General features: G+C 45.6%; 1 pseudogene; it reads left to right on the top strand.

Annotated features, from left to right (window-relative positions):
• The first annotated feature begins 15,364 nt into the window (after positions 1-15,364).
• On the top strand, positions 15,365-15,864 carry LOC144667733 (small ribosomal subunit protein uS13 pseudogene; annotated as a pseudogene).
• The last annotated feature ends 12,100 nt before the right edge of the window (positions 15,865-27,964 follow it).

Below are 27,964 nucleotides of genomic sequence, written 5' to 3'. Positions count from 1 at the left end.
CAAAATTCACAGACAGGAGTATCCTGGTAGACTGATCGTGTCAGCCTGTTCCTGCCCCATGGAACTCTATTTCTTCCTATCCTGACTCCAATTCTCTCTCCCCTTGTCTAGTTTCTTCCCCCTACATCCACGATTCCTCTGATGCCCTACGTCATATCAAAAATTTCCACTTCCCTGGCCCTAACCGCTGCCTCTTCACCATGGACGTCCAATCCCTCTACACCTCCATCCCCTACCAGGATGGCCTGAGGGACCTCCGCTTCTTCCTTGAACAGGGGCCCGAAAAATCCCCATGTACCACCACTCTCCATCTGGCTGAACTTGCTCTCTCACTGAACAATTTCCCCTTAAACTTGTCTCACTTCCTCCAAATAAAAGGTGTGGCTATGGGTACATGCACGGGCTCCAGTTATGCCTGTCTCTTTGTAGGCTATGTGGAACATTCCTTGTTCCAGTCCTACTCAGGCTGCCTCCCACAACTCTCTTTCTCGGTACATCGATGACTATCGGTGCAGTTGCATGCTCTCGTCTGGACCTGGAAAACTTTATCAATCTGGCTTCCAATTTCCACCCCTCTATCACCTTCACATGGTTCATCTCTGATACTTCCCTTCCCTTCCTTGACTTCTGTCTCCATTTCTGGTGATAGACTGTCCACCAATATTCATTACAAGCCCACCGACTCCCACAGCTATTTCGACTACAGCTCCTCACACCCTGCTTCTTGTAAGGGCTCCATCGCATTCTCTCAGTTCCTTCGCCTTTGTCATATCTGTCCTGATGATGCCACCTTCCAAAACAACGCTTCTGACATGTCTTCCCTCTTCCTTAACTGGGGTTTCCCACCCACTGTGATAGGGCCCTCAGCCGTGTCCAACCCATCTCCCACACCTCTGCCCTCACACCTTCCCCTCCCTCCCAGTACCATGATAGGGTCTTCCCTGTCCTCTCCATCATCCTCTGCCAATTCCGCCAACTCCAGCATGATGCCACCACCAAACACATCTTCCCCTCACAACCACTGTCAGCATTCCCTAGGGACTGTTCCATCTGGGATACCCTGGTCCACTCTTCCATCACCCCAAACACCTCATCACCTTCCCATGGCACCTTCCCATGCAATCACAAAAGGTGCAACACCTGCCCCTTTACCACCTCCATGTCACCTTCCAAGGGCCTAAGCATTCCTTTTAGGTGAAGTAATACTTCACTTGCACCTCTTTCAATTTGGTCTATTGCATTTGCTGCCCCCAATGCAGTCTGTTCTACATTGGAAAGACCAAACGCAGACTGGGTGACCGTTTTGAGGAACATGACCCAGACCTTCCTGTCACTTGCCATTTCAACACACCACCCTGCTCTCATGCCCACATGTCCGTCCTTGGCCTGCTGCAATGTTCCAGTGAAGCTCAATGCAAACTGGAGGAATAGCACCTCATCTTCTGATTAGGCACTTTACAGCCTTTTGGACTTAACATTGAGTTCAACAACTTCAGACCATGAACTCTCTCCTCTATCTTCACCCCTTTTTAATCCCTTTTTTAAAATTTATTTTTTTTATTTACTTATTTTTATTTTTACTCAGTGTTTTATCCCCTTTTTTATCCATTTTTCTATTTTTTATCCCCAACCACCGCCCCCTCCTCCCACCCCAAAAGGGCCATCTGTTACTTGTTCACTGTTCTTTCACAGGGTGCTGACCCTTGTTCTGCTATTCACACATTCTGCTTTCTTACCTTTATCCCACTCTCAGCACCTTCTTTCACCCTTACCTCTACCATCTACAATCCCTTCATCTTGTTTCATCTTTGTCAATCTCTCCTTAGCTCCCTTCTATCCAGCTTCACCTGCTCCATCCCCCTTAAACAGTTCTACTTCCCTTAGCTCTGAAGAAGAGTCATACAGACTCAAAACGTTAACTCTTTCTCTCTCCACCTGCTGAGCTTTTCCGGCATTTTCTGTTTTTATTATACAAGAATGCCTCAATTGTGCAAGTGAGTTTACTTGCATGCCTTGTGTGTTGTTCTGAATCACTTTTTTTATACTTTATGTATATATGTGTACATTATTTTTTTTTTATTCATTCACGGGATTTGGGCTTCATTTATTGCCCATCCCTGGTTGCCCTTGAGAAGGTGGTGGTGAGCTGCCTTCTTGAAACACTGCAGTCTGTGTGGTGTTGGTACACCAACAGTGCTGTTAGGAAGGGAGTTCCAGGATTTTGATCCAGCGACAGTGAAGGAACGGCGATATATTTCCAAGTCAGGATGGTGAGTGACTTGGAGGGGAACTTCCAGATGGTGGTGTTCTGCCCTTGCCCTTCTAGATGGTAGCGGTCGTAGGTTTGGAAGGTGCTATTGAAGGAACTGAGAGACAGCTCTCCCAATTTTGGCACTAGCCCCCAGATGTTAGTAAGGAGGACTTTGCAAGGTCGACAGGGCTGAGTTTGCCAATGTCATTTCCGGTGCCTAGGTTGATGCCGGGTGGTCCACCTGGTCATTAGACTTTTAATTACAGATTTTTATTGAATTCAAATTCCACTATTTGCCATGGCCGGGTCCCCAGAGCATTACCTTGGGCCTCTGGATTATTAGTCCAGCAACAATACCACTATGCCATTGTCTCCCAAAACTCCTATACCGATGCCCCAGCATTCATTTTGCTCTCAGTAAAATTTACAAAAAGTGAAGAATGATCAGTGTATTTTACTTCTTGGTTTGTTGCCTGTGAGAATTCTTCCATGTGATTGGCCACTTACCTGGCTAGTTGACTCAATTTCGCTGGAAACCTAATCCTGATTTCCTTAACTTCACACTAGATTTAAATTAACGTAGGAAAAGGTGAAACCTATGCTGCAGACTTCGCTAGACCTTTGTAAGCAGCTTTCTTCGAGGTCAGTGACAAATGCTGTTGCTTCACTGCTGACCACAAAATCCAGGGCATTATATCTGACATAATGGACTACAATGAGCCCAAATACCTGGATCAAGGTGTAAGTGAGACAGATCTGCAAGCGGACAAAAAAATGATGTGCAACATGGTCAGGTGTGAGGTAGTGGGGTCAGATATGTGCAAATTTTCCACTTAATCCTTTAAATCAAGGGGCTTGTTGGAGATTGACCCCAAGCTACCTCAGGAATTCTCATTAGACTTCAATGACACTCACTCTAGATGAGAGCTGGAGCCCCAGCAAAACTCAAAATCTTAACCTGGAGAAGCAGAGTGATTACTTTTGAAACCCATGACTTCTAACTGCCCTTTTTCTCTTTAATCTAGAAGGGCCTCAAGACAATATTAGACAGAGCAACGATGAACCAGCTCCACCTTAATGAGGGGATTGGGTGGAATGACAGCTGAAGTCCCCTTGCAGGCATCAGCAGGTCACCTCTACCATATTGTTTACCCTGCAACTTGTAATAGTGTCGGAGTCTATGCAGCTTCCCTGAACATCTGCCAATGCAATAGGACTCCCAGAGTTTCAGACCCAAAGTACTTTGCATTATAATAATAATAATAATGACGTTGGATCCAGTTTCTTTCCTCATCTCCCCTTCTTCAATAGTGTTAATGCTGGCTTTAAAATAATGCCAATTGGAAAATGTAGGCTCAAGCTTCAGGAGACTATTCAACTACAGCTGAGCTCAATATTGTAATATCAATACGCACACACCACACACAACCCATAACATAACCCTGTTCCTGCAGAGATCACTGAATGGCAATAAAGAGCGGGATTAGTTCCTTTCCCTAACCTGGGGGTGCTGAGATTAACTGTAGCTCCCCACAGAGATGTCCCTTGCCAGTATCATTAACTCAACATGGTCTGAGGATCAGACTGTGGATCTTCATTATCTGTACAACTGTGTACAACTGAGCACAACACATTTTTCCACAAAATCATCTGATTTCATTATTTATTTAATAAGATATTCAGAAACAGTTCCAGGAATGCTTGTGAAGGGGAGACCAGTGAATCAACATAGCCAGCCTCTATTAGATATTGCATTGACCATTATTTGTGCATTATCATTGCTCAGTAATGAACTCTGTTTTCCATCGCTCCCATCAAGGATTCTCTACCCCACATTGAGAACCACTAACAGTAAAATGCAGGTCTGTGAAAGACAGGGTGATTTTCTAATGCTTTAAATTTCCTTTATGATCTATAATATGGTTTGTATTTGGGTATCACTTTGCTTTTCCACTCGAATGTTGTGGTTTGTAAGTGTTGAAACCAATAAAAAGCCCTTATCGTAACTCAAGCTGAGTACCTACGCAGAATTTTCCAATTCTGTGTAGCCACTTCCTGCACAAGCAAATGCTGAAAGCTGGTGAAAGGAAGTTTGTTTTTTTTCATCAAGGTAGAGAGGGCAGCACTTTGCCACAAGACAGAAGATATAGATGTGCATGTTTTGCAAATCTTAAGGACTTATCTCTCCAAGTTGCAAATCACTTCAATAATACAAGACCAAAGACAACCATCCTTTAAAAATGTTTCTTTTTGATCCAGTGATAAAATACCTTCATCAAATTCATCAACAGACTGACATTTTGTGACCTAAACCATGTGATACTCAATAGAATTTCTATCTACCGTCAATGCTACAGAGAGTGGGTGTTCAATATCCTCTCTCAAGCCGGATACTGGGAAGCTCATCACCCTCCAACTCATTTTTCCCTAGGGCCTCGAAACCATGGAATTTCTTCAGTCTTTAGTTCCTGACACCTTGGTCGATTTCATCCTCTCCTCTATTTCCATTCAAATTTAGTGGTGTCATGTACAGTGGGCCTTCATCTAGAGTTTCTCAGTATTTCTGTTGGGAGATTCCTAAAGGAAAAATTATACAGGTATATTTGCAATGTGAATTTGAATGAGGATCAATGTAATACCAAGTTAATTCGCTTTATGGATAAGACCCACGCGGGAGTCATGGTTTTGTTGCTGCAGAGTATTCTGTCCTTCCTCAATGTGGAATGAAGAAAAGTTTCCACAACGTCCATTTATTTGACAGCCTTTCTTTCAATAATTCGATTTGACACAGAGCCCAGTCATCAAAGTCAGACGCAGCATCCCCGGACTGGCCAAGTGTTGCCAGCATTTTCTGATTCTGATTTTCAGCTTCTGTGCCGTTTTGCTTTTCTTCCCTATTTATCCTCCATTCAGGTTCACACAGCCACAATTATTTAGGGCATTCAACAGGTATAAAGTTTAATTGATCACACACAGAATGACAACAGTGCATCAAGCCAATACAGTTGTGCAGAGGATACGCCATGGGTCAGAGATGAGTAGATGTCAGATCAGAGATGTCAGGACCATGCCACCTGAGAAAACCAGCAAAAGCTGACAACAGCTTTAACAGCTGTTAAAGCCTCCAAAAAGCTAACTCAGGAAAGGCCCTGACCACAAGTCAATGAAAACACATAAGTAAGTTGTTACACAGACTTCGCACCACAAGCTGTAGGTGTACGTAACATTCCTTCGTTGCTACTGGAGGAAACAAAAAACACAAGTACGTGAAAACCTGAAAGGGAAATGCGCAATATTTATTTTCTAGTGGGGTCTGGGCCATGGCTCTAGAGCAAGTTGATTTCAGACATTTTATTTGGTGTGTTTTACAGCACTTTGAATTCTACAGGAATATGGGCACTGCCTGCTTTGTGTTAAAAGGAGGATATTTGTTTTATTTTATCGAATAATGATTCTGTGTTTACCACCTGTCAATTAATTATTTTCCTTTACGTTTTGAACCATTCTTCCAGTAGCAGTAAATAATCTGTTGCAGAAATTAAAATGTTAAATTGATTTTCCTTTGTTTTAAAAGAATGACTTAACAGCAAGGAAAGATTTAACGCCACCTCTCCCTTGCGCTTTCTCTCTGCCTCTAATATGTTCTTGCTTTTGATTGAGCCTGCGCTATTTTTCATTTGGTTACGCCAGGAGCAGCAATCCTGAACGAGCTTCTCCCAGGACTCAAAGTCAGTATCAGAACTTCTAACTGAGGCCTTCAGAGTGTCCTTGTAGTGCTTCCTTTGATCGCTATGAAAGCTGTCCATTGAAGATTTGCTTTGGTAAGCAAGTGCCAGCCATCCTGGCTTCTTGACCAACCCAGCCCAGTTGTGACTGTCTCAGTATGGTGTGGATGCTTGGTATGGCAGCTCAGGTGAACACCTCAGTGTCTGGTATTTTGTCTTGCCATCTGATCTTCAGAAGCTTCTGAAGGCAGCTCAAGTGAAAGTGGTTGAGCTTCTTGGCATGACATCGGTACACGCGCACATTGGTTTTGTTTTACCTACCCTGCTTGTTACATCCTCAAAGAATCTAATAAACTTTTCAAATACAATTTCCCTTTCACAAAACCATGTTGACTCTGCTTGATTGTATTATGATTTTCTAAATGTCCTGCTGCTATCTCCTTAATAATGGACTCTAGCATTTTCCCAATGACAGATGTTAGACAAACAGGCCTCAATTTCCTGCATTCTGTCTCCCTCCTTTCTTGAATACTGGTGTTACATTTGCGTAAAGCAAAGTGGGCAGGAGTATTGCTCCATAGATTTGGCAGGCAAACTTTTTCTTCTTCATTCCCAGACTAATGTTCAAAGTCCGTAGCTGAAGGCTACACTTGTTTTAGCAAAAAACAAAAAACTACTGCGGATGCTGGAAATCCAAAACAAAAACAGAATTACCTGGAAAAACTCAGCATGTCTGGCAGCATCGGCGGAGAAGAAAAGAGTTGACGTTTCGAAGGGTCATGAGGACTCGAAATGTCAACTCTTTTCTTCTCCGCCGATGCTGCCAGACCTGCTGAGTTTTTCCAGGTAATTCTGTTTTTGTCTTGTTTTAGCAATTCTTGCATGTGTCTTGTTGTCAATATAGACATCTTGAGAGAGTCTGCTGCTGAGATAAGTGAACTTATCCACTACTAACAAGTACTAGTCATGGACTGAAACCTTGGGCTCGAGATGTGGCTTTCCTGGATCAGGCTGGTACCTTACTTCAGTTTTCTTTGTGCTGATCGTAAGGCTGAAGTTGTCGTATGCATTGGAGAACAGGTCCATGCTACATTGGAGCAACAGTGAGCGGTGGTCCCTTAGAGGGTGAGAGGGGGGAATTAATAATGGGAAACAAGGAAATGGCAGAGGTTTTAAAGAAGTATATTGTATCCGTCTTCACAGTAGAAGACACTGAAAGCATCCCAAGAATAGTAGAAAAGCAGGGGGCAAAAGGGAGAAAGGATCTTAAAACAATCACGAGAGAAAGAGTACCAGGAAAACTAATGGCACTAAAGGGAAACAAGTGCACTAGACCTGATGGCCTGTACTCTAGGGTTCTAAAGGAAATGCCTGCACAGATAGTGGACGCATTGCTTGTAATCTTCCAAAATTCCCTACAACCTGGAAAGATCACAGCAGATTGGAAAACCACATATGTAACACCACTATTGAAGAAAGGAGGGAGACAGAATACAAAAAATTGAGGCCAGCTTGTCTAACATCTGTCATTGGGACCATTATTAAGGAGGTAGTAGCACATTTAGAAAATCATAATACAATCAGGCAGGGTCAACATGGTTTTGTAAAAGGGAAATCATATTTGAAAAATTTATTAGAGTTCTTTGAGGATGTAACAAACAGGGTAGGTAAAGGGGAACCAGTAGATGTAATGTATTTGAGTGGGCGAAAAGGGGACCTGGAGGCAATAATCACCACCTAGAAGAGCCAACCAATCCAATCCAGTCTGTGGCTCTAGAGTGGAGCAGCCGCATCCAGAGAAAATCAAAGTGTGACATTATAGGAAAACGTGATTGTCTGGTGAATATTTTGCTCATTTATCTTCATAACTCATGTAATTTATTAGTAATTGTAAGGTTTTAATTAGTTATAGTAATGTTAACTAGGAGTAATAAAGGTTATTGAGAGTAGCAGTGTTTATTAATTACAGATTAATTAAAAATAATTTAATTAACACATAATTAAGATGGCAGGTCAGGTGATGTGTTGCAACTGTGGAGTGTGGTAGTTCCTGGATGCCGGGATGACCCAAGACAAGCACGTCTGTGGCTTGACGAGCTTTGATTCAAAGTCATTGAGTTGGAGCCAAGCTGCAGATACTGCTGCATCAGAGAGGGGGAATATTACCTGGACACTTTATACCGGGAGTCAGTCACACCCCTTAGGATAGGGACTTCTGATTTGGTCAGTGGTCAGGGACGGGAGGGTGTGACTGTGAGTGAGGCAGGTATGGGGACCCAGAATGTAAAAGCGTAGGAGCCTCAGCCTTTGCAATTGTCCAACAGGTTTGAGGTTCTTGCAGCTTGTATGGATGAAAGCAGAGTGGATGAGTAAACTGACCATGGCACCATGGTACAGGAAGCCATTCAAGCGGGGAGAATTAATAGGAATATAGTGGTAGTTGGGGACAGACACAGTTCTCTCCATCCAGGAGTGGGAGTCCAGATGCCCGATGCTAGGGTTCAGGAAATCTACTCTGGGCTGGAGAGGAACTTGCAACGGGAGGAGGAGGATCCAGTGGCTGTGGTCCACTTAGGCACCAACGACATAGGTAGAACTAGGAAAGGAGTTCTGCTGAGGGAGTGTGAGCAGCTAGGGGCTAAATTAAAAAGCAGGAGTTCAAAGGTAATAATCTCTGGACTACTACCTGAGCCACAAGCAAATTAGCATAGGGTAAATCAGACTAGAGAGTTAAATACAGGGCTGAAAGATTGGTGTGGGAGAAATAGGCCTTGATTCACAGGGCACTGGCACCAGTACTGGGGAAAGTGGGAAGATGTAATGTTGGGACAGTCTTCACCTGAACCGTGCTGGGGCAAGTGTTCTGATGAGTCATATAACTAGGATGGTAGAGAGGGCTTTAAACTAAATAGTGGAGGGCAAGGGATCGGGTTTGGAGAGATGTGATAAATTAAATAGAAGATACAAGGCAAGAGAGCAAGTTAGGAATAAGGGAACTGATCATCAGAACATGGTAGAGAAGAACAGAGAGTACAACCTTAAGAGTACACCAACAGATAAGGCTAGAGGTTACAAAAATAGTAAAAAGACAGAACTAAAGGCTTTGTATCTGAAAGCATGTGGCATTCATCGTAATATGAATGAATTTCGCATTCAGTTTGAGGGAGAGAGGAATGGAACTAAGACCAGTGTTTTAAATTTAAATAATGGCAATTATGGGGGGATGGAGACAGAGCTGGCTAAAGTGAACTAGGAGATTAGGTTAAGGGATATGTCAGTAGAGATGCAGCGGCAGACATTTAAGGTGATATTTCAGAACACTCAGAAAAGATACATTCCAGTACGAAATAAAGACTCTAAGAAAAGGACACACCATCCACAGCTAACTAAAGAAGTTAAAGATAGTATCAAATTGAAAGTAAAAGTGTATAATTCCACAAATATGAATGGATTGGTCAGAATATAAAGAACAACAAAAAATGACTACAAGATTAATAAGGAGGGAGAAATTAGAGTAGAAGAGAAAGCTAACTAGAAATATAAAAACAGATAGTAAGAGTATCTACAGGTATTTAAAAAGGAAAAGAGTAAGTAAAGTGAGTGGTGGCCCTCTAGAGAGTGACACTGAGGAATTAATAATGGAAAATAAGGAAATTGTATGAGTTGAACAGGTATTTTGCATCTGTCTTCACTGTAAAGGATACAAATAACATCCCAGAAATAATTGTGAATCAGGGGGTGAAAGAGAGGGAGAAACTTAAAACAATTACAATCACCAGGGAAAGGATACTGAAAAATTTATTAGAACTAAAAGCTAACAATTCCCCAGGTCCTGATGGACTTCATCCTAGGGTCTTAAAAGAAGTGGCTGCTGAGATAGTAGACGCATTGGTTTTAATTTTCTAAAATTCCCAAGTTTCTGGAAAGATCCCATCAAATTGGAAAATAGCAAATGTGATTCCTCTATTCAAGGAAGGAGGAGGACAGAAAGCAAGAAATTACAGACCAGTTAACTTAATATCTATCGTAAGGAAATTGCTGGAATCTATTATTCAGGGGGTTATAGCAGAGCACTTAGGAAATCTCAATGTAATTAAGCCGAGTCAACATGGCTTTCTGAAAGGGAAATTATGTTTGACTAATTTATTGTAGTTCTTTGAGGAAGTAACAAGCAACATGGATAAAGGGGAACCTGTGAATGTGCTGTGCTTAGATTTCCAGAAGGCATTTCACAAGGTGCCACATCAAAGATTACTATGCCAAATAAGAATTCATGGTGTAGGGGATAAAATATTAGCATAGATAGAGGAGTGGTTAGCTAACAGGAAATCGAGAGTAGGCATAAATGGGTAATTTTCAAGTTGGCAAGATATGACAAGTGGAGTACCATATGGATCGGTGCAGGGGCCTCAGCTATTTACAATTTATATTAATGGCTTGGAAGAAGGGACCTAATGCATGGTTGCTAAATTTGCTGATGACACAAAGATAGGTAGGAAAGTAGGTTGTGAAGAGGAAATAAGGAGTCTGCAAACTGATATAGATAGGTTACATTAGTGGGGAAAAAAATGGCAGATGGAGTGTGGGAAAATGTGAACTTGTCCACTTTGACAGGAAGAATGAAAAGCAGCATATTATTTAAATAGAGAGAGATTTCAGAACTCTGAGGTACAGAGGGATCTGGGTGTCCTGGCACATGAATCAGGAAAAGTTAGCATGCAGATACAGCAAGTGACTAGGAAAGCAAATGCAATGTTGTCATTTATTGCAAGGGAAATGGAATATAAAAGTAGGGATGTTTTGCTACAGTTGAACAGGGAATTGGTGAGACTACATCTAGATTACTATGTACAGATTTGGTCTCCTTATTTAAGAAAGGGTATTAATGCATTAGAAGCAGTTCAAAGAAGCTTCACTTGACTGACACCTGGGATGAGGTCGGGGGAGGGGTGGGGGTTATCTTACAAGGAAAGGTTGGACAGCCTGTATCTATTGGAGTTTAGAAGATTGAAGCTAGGTGATCTTATTGAAACATATAAGATCCTGCGGGGACTTGACAGGGTGTATGCTGAAAAGACGTTTCCCCTTGTGGGAGAGACTGGATTTAGGGACACAGTTTAAAAATAAGGGGTCTCTCATTGAAGACAGAGATGAGAAGAAATTTTTTCTCTCAGAGGGTCGTGAATCTTTGGAAATCTTCTTCCCCAGAGAGCAGTAGAGGCAGGGTCAATTGATATTTTTAAGGTTGAGGTAAATAGATTCTTGACTAACAAAGGAATCAAAGGTTATCGAGGATAGGTGAAATGTGGAGTTGAGGCCACAATCAGATCAGCTATGATCTTATTGAGTGGTGGAGCAGGCTTAAGGGGCCAAATGGCCTACTCATAGAATCTCTTCCAGTCTTTGTGGTCTACATGAGACTGAAGTTTGTCTGTTTTCTTTTTTAGCCAAGTGTCTTGCATCTCTCTGAGCTTACAGTGGACAGTCCTGTGGATGTGTTGGTTGGCAACGTGCTTGGATAGTGATGACTTGTCATTGAGGTAAACCCTGTAGAGGCGATTTTTCTCCTCCAGCAGTTTCTGGATTACCTCATTGGCCCTACATCAACACTTCTAGAGCAGTGGAGAACACTATATCCCTGAAGGTTGCCCAGTTATTTTCAATGCAGTACATGTCCATTTTCACTGGACACAGGTGACTCGAGTTCTTCTGAAGGAGATTCCTTCATAGCTACCTGTTTGAGTCTTGAGACATTGAGTTGCTTCTTGTCCTTCATGCCTTGGGGGCACCTAGGAGGATAGACCCTGATGTTTAGCTTTGAAATGATAAGACATTGGTCAGTCCAGCAGCCAGTGCTGCACATGGCTTTTGTTACATGTACATCCTGCCTGTCCCTCTGCCTGGTGATGATATAGTTGATTAGATACCAATGATTAGAATGGGAGTGCATCCAAGACGTCTGTTGCGAATAGGAAGGCAGAAGCCTATTTTGGTGATTAAGAGCTCATGCTCAGCACATTTCTTCAACAAGAGAGCATTGTTGTTACAACTGCCAAGCCAATTTTTTTCCAATGACTCCTGCCCTTGCCTGGTGATCTGCACCAACACTTGCGTTGAAGTCACCAAGAATGATTAGTTTGTCAGACTTTGGCACAGTAGCAATAATGGAGTGGAGGCCATCATAGCATTTATCCTTGACTTCATCAGGGTTGGTCATGATAGGGTATACACACTGAAGGCGAGTCTGATAAGATGGTTCATGACAGCAAAGCCTATGCCAGTTTCACGCTGTTCTTCTTTTCCATGGCAACTCCAAAAGAATGTGATCCTGCACCAATTTACTTGAGCTGACCCTCCTCAAATAGAGGAGCCTTGCTGAGGGCAATGATCTGGACATTGTACCTAGCCAGCTCTCTACCGGCAAGAACAGTTCTTCTCTCAGGTCTTTCGGCTGTGGCATTATCCATGAGGGTGCACACATTCCCTGTGCAAATGGTGACCAGTGTCACCTTTATTTCTTTTTTGGGATTGACTCATGACCGCGTTGATGGGATCCCTGTCAGCTGCAGCCTGCAGGCCAGGAAGGTGAAGCAAACAATGTTTAGGGCACCTTTTCTAGCCCCTTCCCCATGCTAGGGGGGTGAGCAGTGTGGTCCTGAAAAGGCCTGCTCAATCACTCAGGGCAGCGCTGAGTTTCACTCCTGCTTCCTTGCAGTGAAAAGCAACCCTGTGGTGTGAGATACCTGTGTGCAGGTTCACGGCTACAGGTCCCAGTGAATCTACGTCTGCTGCTATGTCATTCGCCCATTGCCACAGGACTTGTGGCAGCTGGATGATGGATGATAGATTATAGAAAGACGATGAACAGGACCTGTGCATGAATTGGGTATTAGTGAGGGGGAATTGGCCATCACCAGCCTCCCTCTCTCGTCCTGACATGTCTTGGTCAAATGGCAAGATAAGTCTAGATGACTGGAGATAGATTCGGTTGCAGTGGGTGACTCAGACGTCTTCCGTGTCTTGTTGAGCTCTACTCGTTTGACAACACAGTGCTGACCCACCGTCAGGGTTGTTGGACCTTAGAGTGGTCTCATCCGCCCAGTCCACTGAAATCAATCTTTGCATGCCATGGTGGACGAATCCCTAAATTGCCGAGGATTGGAGACCCAACGGCTACCTTCACTTGGTTTGGCCCACCAGTTGAAGTGGTTTGCTGGAGTGTGGCTACTGTCACATGTTAACAGCTACTTGGGGCCACAGGTGATAGCTGGGTGGAGGTGAGGACCAATATAGGATGAGCCACTCCAAAGAGTGCAGCAAGCCTGCCTGTGAGAGGCGCTACCCCTTCCTTACACCCCACCAGCCATATAAATACTGTGGATACAAGGGCAGGTCTGCTGCTGGGAATTCTGCAGCAGTAACTCACCTGACTCCTCAAAGCCTGTCCACCACCTACAAGGCACAAGTCAGGAGTGTGATGGAATACTCTCCATTTGCCTGGATGAGTGAACTCCAACAACACTCAAGAAGCTTGACATGATCCAGGACAAAGCACCCTGCTTGACCGGCACTCAATCCACCACCTTAAGCATTCACTCCATCCACCGACGTACAGTGGCAAAAGTGTGTACCATAAACAACAAATCAGTGGAGAACTTTTCCCCCAACCCCCCACTACCCCTTTCCCCCATTCCCATTGACCAGTTTTTCTAGGGCTCCTTAATGCCACCCTTCGTCAAATGCTGTCTTGATGTCAAGAGCAGTGACTCTCACCTCACCTCTGAAATTCAGCTCTTTTGTCCATGCTTGAACTAAGGCTGAAATGAGGACTGGAACCAAGTGCCCCCTGGTGGGTCCCAAACAGTGGTACAGTAAGCCAGTTATTGCTAAGTAAGTGGTGCTTGATAGCACTGTCGATGACACCTATCATCACTATGCTGATGATCAAGAGTGGACTGATGGGGCAGTCATTGCCCCGATTGGATTTGTCTGCTTTTTGTGGACATGACATACTTGGGCAACTTTCCACATCGCCGGGTAGATGCCAGTGTTGTAGCTGTATTGGAACAGCTTGGCTAGAGGCACAGCAAGTTCTGGAGCACAAGTCTTCAGTACTACAGCTGGGTTGTTGGCAGGGCCCATAGCTTTTGCAGTATCTAGTGCCGTCGGCCATTTCTTGATATCATGTGAAGTGAATCAAATTAGCTGAAGACTGGCATCTGTGGTGTTGGGGACCTCCAGCACTTCTGGCTGAAACCAGTTGTCAATGCTTCAGCTTTGCCTTTTGCATTGAGGTGCTGGGCTCCCCCATCATTGAGGATAGGGATAATAATGGAGCTTCCTCCTCCAGTTAGTTGTTTAATTGTTGACCACCATTCATGGAAAAGGAAAGCACACTAAATCCAAAAGCCTGCCCTCCTTTGACAGAACACCACACTCAATCAGCTTTTGAACCATATCTTTAATCCCTTCTCGATCTCGCATTCTATCTTGATTCCCTCCAGATATTTCCTGGTTACTTTTTACACAGGTTAATTATCCATTGGGTGAGAATTTTTCATGTGACCTCCTGCCTTACTCCTAATTTCCTAATTTGTATTTGAATTTGCAATTGTATTTGAATATCGCATTACGGTGAAAAGTTTCACTGTCGGATACAGGGATGACAACACACATGTCAACAGTCTGGACATTTGAGGCCTGGCCCACTTTCCCAGAGGACAATCAGGGCAGACTGAGCCCCTCTCATCTATCCAAGTGATGCTGCTATTTGAAACTATTTCTGCTGCTGTCTACTTTTGTAGTGTTCATGAGAATTTGCCTCCAGCACATAGCATTTAGAATGACTTTAAGTAGCAGCAAGTCTCAGGCAGGAGCAGTATTGAGGGGAGAGGGGAGGGCAGGGTGAGGAGCTGGAAGCGATGCTTCGCATGTATGTCAGGAATTGGGGTGAAGCCCCAATTGTGGCACTTTGGAAGTCAAGACTGATGACTTGGGCAGGGAGCAGGTTGTGGGTGGGAGAGGGGGGAAGAACGTGGTGGATGAAGGGAGAAGTTGGTACCAACAGATTCAGCGCAGATCTAGCGGCTTAAAACTGGGCACCCATGAGACGCTGTGTGTCAATACGGTGAACATCCATCTGGCAAAGGAAGAAGCTGGAGCCAGTCTGTCTTCAACATAGATTTATTCACAAAACCCAGTATAACAAAAGTGCAGACTACTCTTCCCTTCCACACAGCTCCCTCCTCTACAGGTGGAAACTGGTTCTTACATATGTGCCCTACGCTTTCCCCAATTGGTATCAGCTGCTCTTAATCACAACTAGAGCATGCACTCAATTGGCACAGAATTTGCAGCATTTCCAGACTGAGTGACCACCATCGCCATCATGTCATTGGCTATCCTCAGAAATTTCCAGAACATCCTTCGAGTCCTCAACACCAACATTGATGGGCGAAGGAAGATAGCGTTTGCGTTTGTAAGGGTGTCGGGAGGCTCATGTGGTACTGAGGAAAGCTGATATCAACCTGAGCAAGAGAGCTGGGGAGAGCGGCAAGAAAACTCTGAGGATGTGGTCGAGCGCATTACAACAATCATGCAGAACCCACGTCAGTACAAGATTCCCGATTGGTTCCTGAACAGGCAGAAGGATGTTAAGGATGGAAAATACAGCCAGGTCTTGGCCAACAGCCTGGACAACAAATTGCGTGAGGACCTGGAGCAATTGAAGAAGATCCACGCACACAGGGGCCTGCGACACTTCTGGCATCTCCATGTGCGTGGCCACCACACAAAGACGACAGGCAGGAGAGGACACACAGTCGGTGTGTCCAAGAAGAAGTAAATGTTTCAACTACCAAATGTGTCAATAAATATTCGGTTAAACAGAAAAAAAACACTGTGGGCCATCAGCAGCCAGCAGCACTGTATGCAACAACAATCTGTAACCTTATGGCCTGGCATACCCCTCACTGTACCATTATCGTTAAGTCAGGGGATCAACTCTGGTTCAATGAGGACGGCAGGGAAATATGCCAGAAGCAACAGCAGACATACCTAAAAATGAGGTTTCAATCTGACGAAGCTTTATTTTAATCTTTCACGTGATGCTGGCTAGGCCAGCATTTTTATTACCCACCCCTAATTGCCCTTGAAAATGTGGTGGTGAGCCACTTTCTTTAACTGCTGCAGGTGGTGGTGTTCCCATGCATCTGTTGCCCTTGTCCTTCTATTTGGTAGAGGTCACAAGTTTGGAAGGTGCTGCCTAAGGAGCCTTAGTGAGTTGCTGCAGTGCATCCTGTAGATGGTACACACCGCTGCCACTGTGCATCAGCGGTGGAGTGAATGTTGAAAGTGGTGAAAGGAGTGCCCATCAAGCGGGCTGTCTTGTCCTGGATGGTGTCGAGCTTCTAAAGTGTTGTTGGAGCTGCAGTCATCCAGGCACGTGGGTGAGTTGACTTGTGACTGTGCCTTGTAGATAGTGGACAGGCTTTGGGAAGTCAGGAAGTGAGTTACTCGCTGCAGAATTCCTAGCCTCTGACCTGCTTTTGCAGCTACAGTATTTATATGGTTGGTCCGGTTCAGTTTCTGGTCAATGGTAACCCCCAGGATGTTGATAGTGGATTCAGTGATAGTAATGTCATTGGTTGTCAAGGGGAGATGGTTGGATTCTGTCTTGTTGAAGATGGTCATTACCTGGCACTTGTGTGGCATGAATGTTACTTGCCACTTACCAGCCCAAGCCTGAATGTTGTCCAGGTTTTGCTACAAATGGACACAGACTGCTTCAGTATCTGAGGAATTGCAAATAGTGCTGAACATTGTGCAATGATCAGTGAACATCCCCAATTCTGACCTTATAAAGGAAGGAAGGTCACTGATGAAGCAACTGAAGATGGTTGGGCTGAGGACACTACCCTGAGGAACTTCTGCAGTCATGTCCTGGGACTGAGATGACTGACCTCCAACAGCCACAACCATCTCATGAACTATCTCCTCCATCCCCACCCCCTTTCCGATCCCCCTTTTTCCAATAATTTATCATTTTTAAAAAAATATATTTTTCTTTTCCCACCTGTTTTTAAATTTATTTTGATCTATTGTTTTATCTCCACCTTTTAGCCCATTTCGATCCCTTCCCCCCACCCCACCCCCACTAGGGCCATCTGTAACTTGCTTGTCCTGCTTGCTACCATTAATGTCCCCATTAGTGCATTCCTTAGATAATATCACCACCGTCAACACCCCTTTGTCCTTTTGTCTATGACATCTTTGGCAATCTCTTCTTTGCCTCTACCTATCACTGGCCCCCTATCCAGCTCTACCTGTCCCACCCCCTTCTACCACCTTATATTTCACCTCATTTCTCTATTTCCTTAGTTCTGATGAAGAGTCATATGGACTTGAAACGTTAACAGTGTTCCTCTCCGCAGATGCTGTCAGACCTGCTGAGTTTTTCCAGGTATTTTTGTTTTTGTTTCAGATTTCCAGCATCAGCAGTATTTTGCTTTTAGCCACAACCATCTTCCTTTGTGCCAGGTATTACTCCAACCAGTGGAGCGTTTTCCCCCTGATTCCCATTGACCCAGTTTTGCCACACTCGGTCAAATGCTGCCTCAATGTCTAGGGCAATCACTCTCACCTCACCTCTTGAGTTAAGCTCTTTTGTCCATGTCTGAACAAAGACTGTAATGAGGTCAGGAGCTGAGTTGCTCTGGCGGAACCCAAACTGGGCGTCAGTGAATAGGTTATTGCTGAGCAAGTGCCACTTGATAGCACTGTCGACGATACCTCTCATCGCTTTGCTGATGATGGAGAGTAGACTGATGAGGCAGTAATTGGTTGGGTTGGATTTGTCCTGCTATTTGTGTACAGGACCTACCTGGGCAATTTTCCACATTTTCAGGTAGGTGCCAGTGCTGTAAGTGTACCGGAACAGTTTGACTAGGGGCACAGCCGGCTCTGGAGCACAAGTAGTCACTATTGCCGGAATGTTGTCAGAATCCGTGGCCTTTGCAGTATCCAGTGTTTTCAGTTGTTTTTTGATGTCACGTGGAGTGAATCAAATTGGTATTTGTGATGCTGGGGACCTCAGGAGGAGGCCAAGATGGACCAACTGTTCGGCACTTCTGGCTGACTTGTTTTTTGCATTGATGTGCTGGGCACCCCCATCATTCAGGATGGGGATACTTGTGGAGCCTCCTCTACAATTAGTTGTTTAATTGTCCACCACCGTTCATGACTGGATGTGGCAGGACTGCAGAGCTTAGACCTGACCCGTTGATTGTGGGGTCACTTTGCTCTGTGTATTTCATGCTGTTTATGCTTTTTGGCATGCAAATATTCCTGTGTTGTAGCTTCACCAGGTTAACACCTCATTTTTAGGTATGCCTGGTGCTGCTGCAGGCATGCCCTCCTGCACTCTTCATTGAACCAGGGCTGATCCCCAACTTTACGGTAATGGTAGAGTGGGGGATATGTCGGGCCATGAGGTTACAGATTGTGTTCGAGTACAATTCTGCTGCTGCTGATGGCCCACAGCACCTCATGGATGCCCAGTTTTGAGTTGTTAGATCTATTCAAAATCTATCCCATTTAGCTACAATGCAGGACTACTTGCATGTTAAACTGCAGAAGCAGCATGCGATAGACAGAGCTAAGCAGGCCCACAAGCAATGTATCAGATTAAAGGACTGCAGCCCTGTCTATCTATCATCCGTGTTTCCAACAATGCAGTTGATTCAGAAAAGAACTTTTCACAGTCATGCGATATTCAAATATAAATATAAATGCAAATTCAAATACAAATTAGGAAATTGGGAGTAATTTAGGAAGCCACATGAAAAATTCTCACCCAATGGATAATTAACCTGTGAAAAAAGTAACCAGGAAATGTCTGGAGGGAATCAAGGTAGAATGTTGGAGAGAGCAGAGATTAAAGATATGGTTAAAAAGCTGATTAGGCATAGTGTCCTGTCAAAAGAGGGCAGGCTTTTGGATTTAGTGTATTTTCCTTTTTCAGTTATCTAGGTGTTGTTCATGCGATGGGAACATTTTGTGGAGTGGCGTGAAAGCTCCCTTTAAAACTAACGTTCCAAATTTAAGCCAATGGGGGGGGGAGTGGATTTTAACCCCAAATAACTGGGAGGTTGGGGGGGCGGGTGATGATTTAAAATAAGTTCACTTTAGATTGCAACTAAAAAATTCAGCTCCAAAACATCCCCTTCCGGGTTTGACAGAGGCACATTTGGATGCCTGCGAGTAACCTACTTGCCGAAGTTGGCACCTTAATTAGTGTAGGCGGACTGGCACTTATCCCAGCGATTAGTGCCCCTGAGGGGAAGCTGATGAGGTATTTTTTGATTGAATTTGATTTGCCTTTAAATGTAACATCTCCAACATGGGAAACTAATCAGTGAAACGGGGGTGGGGGGGAGTTTGAGATGCAGTTCAGCTGGGTAAAAATGAAAAAAAGAAAGACTTGTATTTATATAGCACCGTTCATGACCACAGGATGTCCCAAACCACTTTCCAGCCAATGAAGTATATTTTGAAGAGAAGGCACAGTTGAATCAGAATGTTGACTACGCGTTTTAGATACCGAGGTAGGAGAGGAAGAGCTCTTCAGGACTCACCAGCGAGGGTGTCCACAACCGTGGTGGTGTCCTGTGCCTGCGTACCATTGCGCAGCAGAGATACAAGTGGTCAGGGACAAAGAGGCTCATCACTGGTTTTAGGATAAGGACAACACAGTGGAGGAGGAGGAGGATGAAGATGGGGCACCCATCACCAGACCAGTTTCACACGTGCTGCCCTGAATGCCATAGATGACCAAATAGTGCAAGCGTTTAGTACATGCTAATTCACACAGGAAAACCTCACAAATCAAATCCACTGGTCACTCCCACCAGCAGCAACAACCCCTCCAACAATCCCTCCCACATCCCCCTTCACACTCAGCATTCTTTCTTTCTTCTTTCATGCAATGCGGGCATTGCTGGCAAGGCCAACATTTGTTGCCCATCCCTAGTTGCCCTTGAAATGATTGGCTTGCTCAGTCACTTCAGCGGGCAGTTAACAGTCAGCCACATTGCTATGGATCTGGAGTCACATGTAGGCCAGACCAGGTAAGGACAACGATTTCCTTCCCTAAAGGGCATTAGTGAACCAAATGGGCTTTTACAACAATCAGTGATGGTTTCATGGTCACCATTACTGAGACTAGTTTTTCAATTCCAGATTTATTTATGAATTCATATTCCATCAGCTGCTGTGGTGGTATTTGAACCCATATCCCCAGAGAATTAGTCTGCGCCTCTGGATTACTAGTCCAGTGACATTACCACCACATCACCATCTCCCCCGTATTGACAACTACCATTACACAAATGAAAAGATGAGTTAGAACTCAGGATGCAATAATGGCCAAAGCATAAAAGTGGTTCCAATCAATAAATTTTATGTGGTGTTATAAAAAAAATGGAAACGTAACAACATAATGTTTTGACAGACAGCTGTGTGCATCCCCACCGTGAATTCCAATTGCTTTAACTTTCACTTTCTATGTGGTGCTTGCTGTATAGCTTCAGAAGAGTTAGAAGCAGGCTCCTCAGATCCCTATCCTAACAGCTGAGATACTTTTTGCCTGACCACCCCTGGATTTTGGAGTTGCTGAGCGGACTCAGCAGGACAGAGTCAGCCATCAACAATTTGGAAGTGGGAGCATTTTGAGTAGATTCCCACTTCCATGGTCCCGTTCACCACCATCCCACTCCTGAACGAGCATCACATCGCTCTGCTATGGATCAACTTGGTGGAGATCAATGACGCATTGTAAAGCCTTAGATAAGGTATCTATCATTTAAAGCAGCAGACAAATTGATGGAGATATTTGCATGGCCATGGTCATTGACTATGTATTCATTTGAGAGCTATACTTGAAGTTCCATGGCAATGGCCATTGTCTCCATAGCAGAATTCTCGCTGTTCCCTGTGCCATCAATCCACTAGTGTTCACATTGGACTCCACCATCCACTCCATTATTGTGCAGAGTTTGCTTGGCATCTGTTAGTACCTGGCTAAGTTGCACCTCTAACATCCTCCTTCTCAACATTAGCCCCCAGTGTTCAACATCTGTGTCCAGTTGAGCAGAACCTGGAATGTCTGGTACGCCCCCAGTGAATCTCCACAGTGCTTTCTGCCACCAGTGTCTACTCATGCTCACTTGTGAGGTGTGAATCGTGGGGTGAAAGACAACTGTCTAAGCGGACACGCTAAAGTGCAAGCATTTGCCCTAAAGAGTGGCTGTATGCTCTGTGACAGTGCATCTGCAAAAGGAATGAGATTCCCCAAGGAATTGCCCTCATGGGCAGAATTTTTCCCTTGGTGGGCGGCTACACGCCCGACCCGCTCGAGCGTGAAATAACGCGCGATGACATCTGCCGAGCATGCCAATGTCATCACGCGCTCTTGTGATATTTCGCTAGGCGGGCGCGCGATGGAGACAGAACCGTGCCCGCTATTAATAAAGAGGCCAGTTAAGACCCTTGACACACCAGTTGTCTCCAAGTTTACGTAGCCTGTGCGATTTTTCAGCCGTCGCACGAGTAAAACGGGCAGGCCACAATTCGCAGAAGCTCATCCACTGTGGGGGGATAAGAAGAGTCAGTGGCATTGTCAATGCGAGTAGTGAGGAGTCTTGGATATAACTTGCTGCTGATTGCTTCTTTGAACTGGACAACTTCAGAGCTGCATTCTGAGCATTTCTAGGCTTCATTTCATGACTCATTGGTGTCCTCCAGGCCCCCGGAGGATTCAGACCGTGTGGATCCTTCCATATATCAGACAGCCTTCCATAAACCTGGTAATGTGGATTGTGGTCTCTGCTGGAGGCACCTCCTCTGAGGAGGAAGAGAGGGGCAGAAGGGAGAGGAGGCCGGGTGTCCCAATGCAGCTTCCAGGGGAGGAACCTGTGGGAGGAGAGGCGCAGGTACAAGGGTCGCAGGGCCAGCAGGAAGTCCAAGGTGGAAGGGGCCGCAGAAGATGCCACTATCCTGCTGCCAGGGTTTACAGGCGGCGATGCAGCTACCTCAATATGTCCGAGGTGCAGTGCCGAAGGAGGCTCCATCTCTCAAGGGAGACAGTGACCTCCATCTGTCAGAGGATCGGGCCTGAGATCAGCTCCGACTGTGTGGGTGAACACCCCATGCCAGTGGCTCTGAAGGTCGCAATGGCCCTCCACTTCCATGCCGCCTGCTCTTTCCAGGGCCTGGTGAGGTATATTTATGGGGTCTCACTATCAGTTGTCCACAGTTGCATCAAGCTGGTGTCAGAAGCTCTATTCAGGTGTGCATTGACTTTCATTCATTACCGTACAGACGAGGTCAGCCAGGCGGAGCGAGCCAGAGGCTGCACAGCGATTGCTGGGTTCCCCCATGTCTATGATGCCATCAACTGCAGACATGTGGCCATCAAGGCACCAGCAGGTGAGCCCGGTGCCTTTGTCAACAGGAAGGGCTTCCACTCCATGAATGTGCAGATAGTGTGTGACCACAGGATGCTGATTCAGCAAGTCTGTGCAAGGTACCCAGGCAGCTCCCATGACGCTTACATCCTGAGACACTCCCAGGTGTCAAGGCTCTTCGCTCTTCAGCCCAACTGGATGGATGGCTGCTGGGTGACAAGGGCTATCCCCCAAAAGGTGGCTCATGACGCCTCGCCGCCTCCCAAGAACAGAGGTTGAGCAGCGGTACAACAGGAGCCACGCCTCCACAAGGGCAGTGGTAGAGAGAACCATCAGTCTTCTCAAGATGCGCTTCCAATGCCCTGGATCGTTCAGGGGCGCCCAGCTGACATGGGTAGCCTTCAAGGAGCCATGGACACCCCGGGACGCTTTGATCCAACGCTCCTTCAGCTAGCCTACCAAATAAGAACCACCACCACATGCCAGGGCTGCAGGCTCCATACTCGATCCCTGATAGGACCATTTCCTTGGCCAACAACATACACTATGTGCCTGTGCAATAAAGTTTCAGGAGACACACATCCATCATTACATAATGGCTCACCTTGCACCTACAGAACAAATGAAGCATCCAGAGGCCAATATCTCATTTAATTGTGAACATGAAGCATCGCTGAAATAAACATTAACCTGTGTTTTTAATCATACCATAAAAAAATGTAAAGCAAAATGGGGGAACAAAATATCACCCGTGATAAGGCCGTCTTGTGCTTAAGATGCTTTACATTTATGCTTACGGGTGCTACGTCTAGGTGCATCCCCCCTCGCTTGGCACCGGCATTGGAGACAGCCTGCGGACTCTGCTGTCTTGTTGGCCTTGATGACCTTGGTGGTTGTCCTCTGGCCCGTGGAACCTATGAAGGCTGAGCCTGGGAGGAAGCAGCCAGTGCCGCAGCTGACATCTCCCCAGTCACCACAGCCTCATCAGATGCCACGGTCATTGGCGGAGGGGCAGAGGAGCTGCTGGCATCAGCCAGAGCGCCCTGAGAGGAGCCCGCAGAGACGACAGGCAGCTCATGCGCCAACATGAGGTCGCATTGGACCTCCCTGTTCACCATTGAAGGACGGGCACCTAGCTCTGGGATACTGGGTGCCCAATCCATCTCTCACACTGACCAGCTGAGGTCATTGCCGGTGTGTGGGTTTGCAGGTCCAAGTGCATCTCCAAAAACCCCTGATTGAGTCCCTGGAGCTGCATCTCCATGAGAGTCGCCACTCTCTCCATGGAGGAGGCATTGCGCTCAGCCATGAGGGTCAACACAGTGGTCATACTCCGCAGGGGCTCTTCCACAATGGAGAACATGGTACGCGTTCTCTCATATATCTCTGCCAGATCCTCCTGCACACCCCGCTGGACTTCCAGCATCTGCCACCTAATGGATGACTCCAGAGGCCATCATCAGCCATCAACTGAGCATGTTCCTGGTTCCCAGCAGTCCTCTGACAGCCGCCGCCCTGGAAACTCCCTGCCCCTGCCTCAAGCAAGTATGAAGTGCCCTCATCAATGTGCACCAAGATACTAGATGGCGTTCTTATGCCCACCGAGGTGCTGGTATTTGCATTGATGCTTGCTCGACTTGCTCAGCATGCTGGTCCTCAGGGGTCAGGGGTGGGCCTTAGGATCCTCTTGCAACAGCCTGTTGGTGAGCCTAAAAGGGACAAGAAGGACATGTCATTAGTTTAAACCATGACACTGTCACTGTGTATGCCTGGCACCCTGGTGAGACAGAGATATGCCTCATAGCGCCCTCGTCTTTTGATTATCAATGGGGATTCCAGTTTCGAGGTCACATCAATATCGAGACTACACTAAAATGGTTGCAATAACTCACATTCTCACCTCAGTGCACTGCACTCTTACCTTCCTCTGGCACCTCTACTTCACCGTGGCCAGTTGACCGAGGTGCATGGCGCCTCTCTAGCTCCAGAGCCTCCTGCTTATAACACGTAAGGGTGAGGAGGTGTGGGGGTCCCCCTGCCAGTCCATGACCTCTCAATATTGTTATGGGATGTCTTCTCCTGAAAGGACAGAGGAGCATTGATTAGTCCACTCTCTATCTGCAGTGTCATTGCAACCTGGCCAACCCCACCTGAGGAACACCTCACAGGGCTCAGCCAATTCGTGACCCTGGAGCCACATGGCACTCAGTCCAAGCAGCCAGGGCTCACCCCCTTGGCCAGCTCCTCCCTCACTGACATTTGCCATTCACACTGTCACACCTCTGAGGTCCATGGGGGGATGGGCAGCTCTTAACTGTTCTCCAAAGTGACCCATGCCAACACGGTACTCACCCTTCCCGATCGCAGCAAATTGTTGAAGTGCTTCTGGCACTGCACCCATGTGCGCCTCACCACGTCATGCCTGCTGACCCTGGATGCCACCTCCTCCCAGGCCTTTTTGGTGAGGTGGGGGTGGGGGGGGGGCCTCCTCCTCCCGTCTCTGGGGACAAGGGTTTCCCTCCTGGCTGCCACCTCCTCCAGGAGGGCAGTGAGGCCCTCATCCGAGAAACGCGGGGTGGACTGCCCCGCCGACCCGCCTTCCCACCTGCCGTGTCCAACCGCGACGGGATCCATGCAGCGTCCTTCCATGGCAGCTTTCTAGGGGCTGCCTGGGCCGGGTTTGAATTGGGCGCCGGGTCACCATTGGACCCGGCGGACATCATGGCCCCGCCCGCCCCTTCTCTCAGGTTCCCCAGCCGCCATTCAAACTGGGCAGGCCTTAATTGGCCCGTCAGCGTGAAATCACGGTGGGCTGCCGATTGCGGGCGGCGGGCAGCTTCCTGACCGCATCCACCTGCCCCCCGCTGAGCCCGCACGCCAAGGGCAAAATTCTGCTCCATGTGTTTCCAGTGACACATTCTGTATGCGGTAAGACAAGAGAAGGGGCAAATACTGATTCAGTCATGGCAAAAGCACGATCTTGATAATCTTTGCTTTTGGGCTTCTTATAGTCCAGTTATTGGTGAAATACAATCATCATATGCTTGCCAGAGATATTTGTAACACTGTCACCAGTTTCTGTTTCTTCATTTCTGATTAAGAGAGATATAGACGTGCTTCTTATCTCCGGGACCTCCTCCTCTGCATCAGTGAGCTAGACTATTTGTGGCAGCCACCTCCAGTCCCCTTTCTCTCCTCTGCGTTTTGCACTCTCTTCTAGGTGGAGCGAGAAGAAAATAACAGATCAGTGAGTGAGTGAAGGTCACTTGAGGGACACAGTGCATTTGTTGAGGGCATCTATACACCACATTGCCTAAGGTTTGGGGTGAGTAGATGGCTAAATGGGGAAGATGATGAAGTGCACAGAAATTGAAGGCTGGGGGCTACTGATAGCTGCGTGGGTGTGAGGAGTGATGTGGTGGAGTCTGCGATTTGCAAGATAGAGTTAAAGAGTGGGGGTGGTGTCATAAACCACAGGATGTAGTTGATTCAGCAAATGAACTCACTTTTCCTGACCTGATTCTGTTAGTAAATTGCTTCCTGCACTGTATCCAAGACCAGACCAGTCAAGACCTGACAATGCTCCTGCTGCTCATCTCCTCAGCTACCACTAATCAAACCTTCTAGGTGAGAGCTGCAGGATTCTTATTGTTGGGAGAATGTATGTCCCACCTGTTCCTGACTGCATCCCGTAGTAATTCCAGTAAGCCTTCATTAAAACAGGGTGCTGTCCTTGCTGTCGTGGAGCATCCATCATGAAAAACTCCTGGCTCCAGCAATTTCTATTTGTTCATTGCCCCTTTAAATGCAGCTGAGATACAATCACACGACTGTGCATTGTGCCCACACCACTTTCTCCCACCTTAACATATTTAACAATGAATACTCATTATTTTCTACCTTTCAGCCAATTTCTCAGCCATTACCAGAGTTTGCTCTGAATTCACGAAATCCTTGGTTGTCTAATAGACTTTCATGTGGAACTTTGTCAAATTCCTTCTTGGAAGTCTAAATACACTGTGTTCCCTGTCAACCTGGGATGCAGTTTTGTGAGCATGGATTGCACCCTTCCAAATCTATATTGGCAATAATTTACTAGGTTATTATTTTATAGGTAATCCTCAAGTTTATGCATGGTAATTGATTGCTTTATTTTATGTGGAATGGAAGCAGGATTAATGGGTGTGCAATTGCCTGCGTCATGTCCAGTGAAGATATGTCCTATTCATAACTTCCATCATGGGCTATGTTCCTGTGGAAGCTTTTGAAACTGTTTTTTTATATTTTAAAATGGAAACTCACAAGGTGCCTAAGATGGCTGCCAAGAGTCAGATGACCTTTGTTTATTCAACACAGATTATATCAAGCTTCCAGAAAGTTCTAATTGAATCACTCTGGGTGGGGCCTCTCCCTGGAATGGACATATGAAGACAAATGTTATCCGTGGGATTTATATCTGCTATTGCCTGTGATTTGGCCAAATCTTAAAGTCAATGGACCGTTACGATTCTCATCTCCGAGATCAATGCTTCACAAAAGAGAGCTGAAGAGACCAGTTATCCACAAAATAAGTGTGAAAGGTCACCATCTATCTCTGTATATCAATGGCCCTTTAGCTTTAAGTCATTCTGGGTGGACAATGGTAGTTAATCATGTGACTGATACTGAAATCCTTTATTATCCCGATTCTGTAAAAGGCCAGGGCAGTCTGCAGAAGACCTGCACAAGCCCTAGCAGCTGCAGAAAAGGCAGTATCACATTTGCCTTTTAAGAACCGGCAGGCTGTAAAGTCTTTAGAAGCCTTCCAGCCTGGTTCAAAAACCCTAGCTCAACTGTGAAGAAATTTGACCTCCTGATACGAAAATCACAAGTACCTAGTTTTGCAACCTGCTGAACATTAATCTCTTCAAGGGAATACTGCAACAATCCAGATATCTGGCTTCAGCTATTTGAACCCATCTGAACTACAATTCAAAGGTAGAAAAATACTCCTTTCTTTATTGAGCCTGCAGTGACTGATCTCCTACAACAAGCCTAACATGTGAACTGTTAACTATCTTTTGGTTTAACCCTTGTAGAACTGCACTGCCTTCTTTAATTGTATCTTTCTTGAGTATGTAGTGTGTGACTGATGTAGTATTTAGATTTTTGGGGTGAATGTGTGAATAAATAATCTTCCTTATCTTTAAAGCAATGACCTTTAAATTGATCCCATATGAAAGGAGGACTTAAAAAACACACAAAGCTATCTCTCCAAAACAACCACACTGATTGTGGTCAGTAAGGGGAGGGAATTGGGGATTTTAGTTTATTTCCCCTCCACTCTTGTTTTTAAATATAGGCACCATATTATTGTTGAAATGTCAATTTTGTCAGAGCTCGGCACAGAAATAAGGTCGTTCCATGGAGGGAATCTTGGCACAATTTAAATTATTATATGATATGTACAACATGCCAACCTTTTATACAGTTGTACAACTGAAAACACATTGAAAAATATATTTGGTATGGTGAATGCAGAAATT

This window comes from Cetorhinus maximus, chromosome 25 (assembly GCF_964194155.1).
Source record: "Cetorhinus maximus chromosome 25, sCetMax3.hap1.1, whole genome shotgun sequence".
In the NCBI taxonomy this organism is placed as follows: Eukaryota; Metazoa; Chordata; class Chondrichthyes; order Lamniformes; family Cetorhinidae; genus Cetorhinus; species Cetorhinus maximus.
Note: the sequence above shows the minus strand (reverse complement) of the source record. Positions and strands in the feature narration are given on the sequence as shown.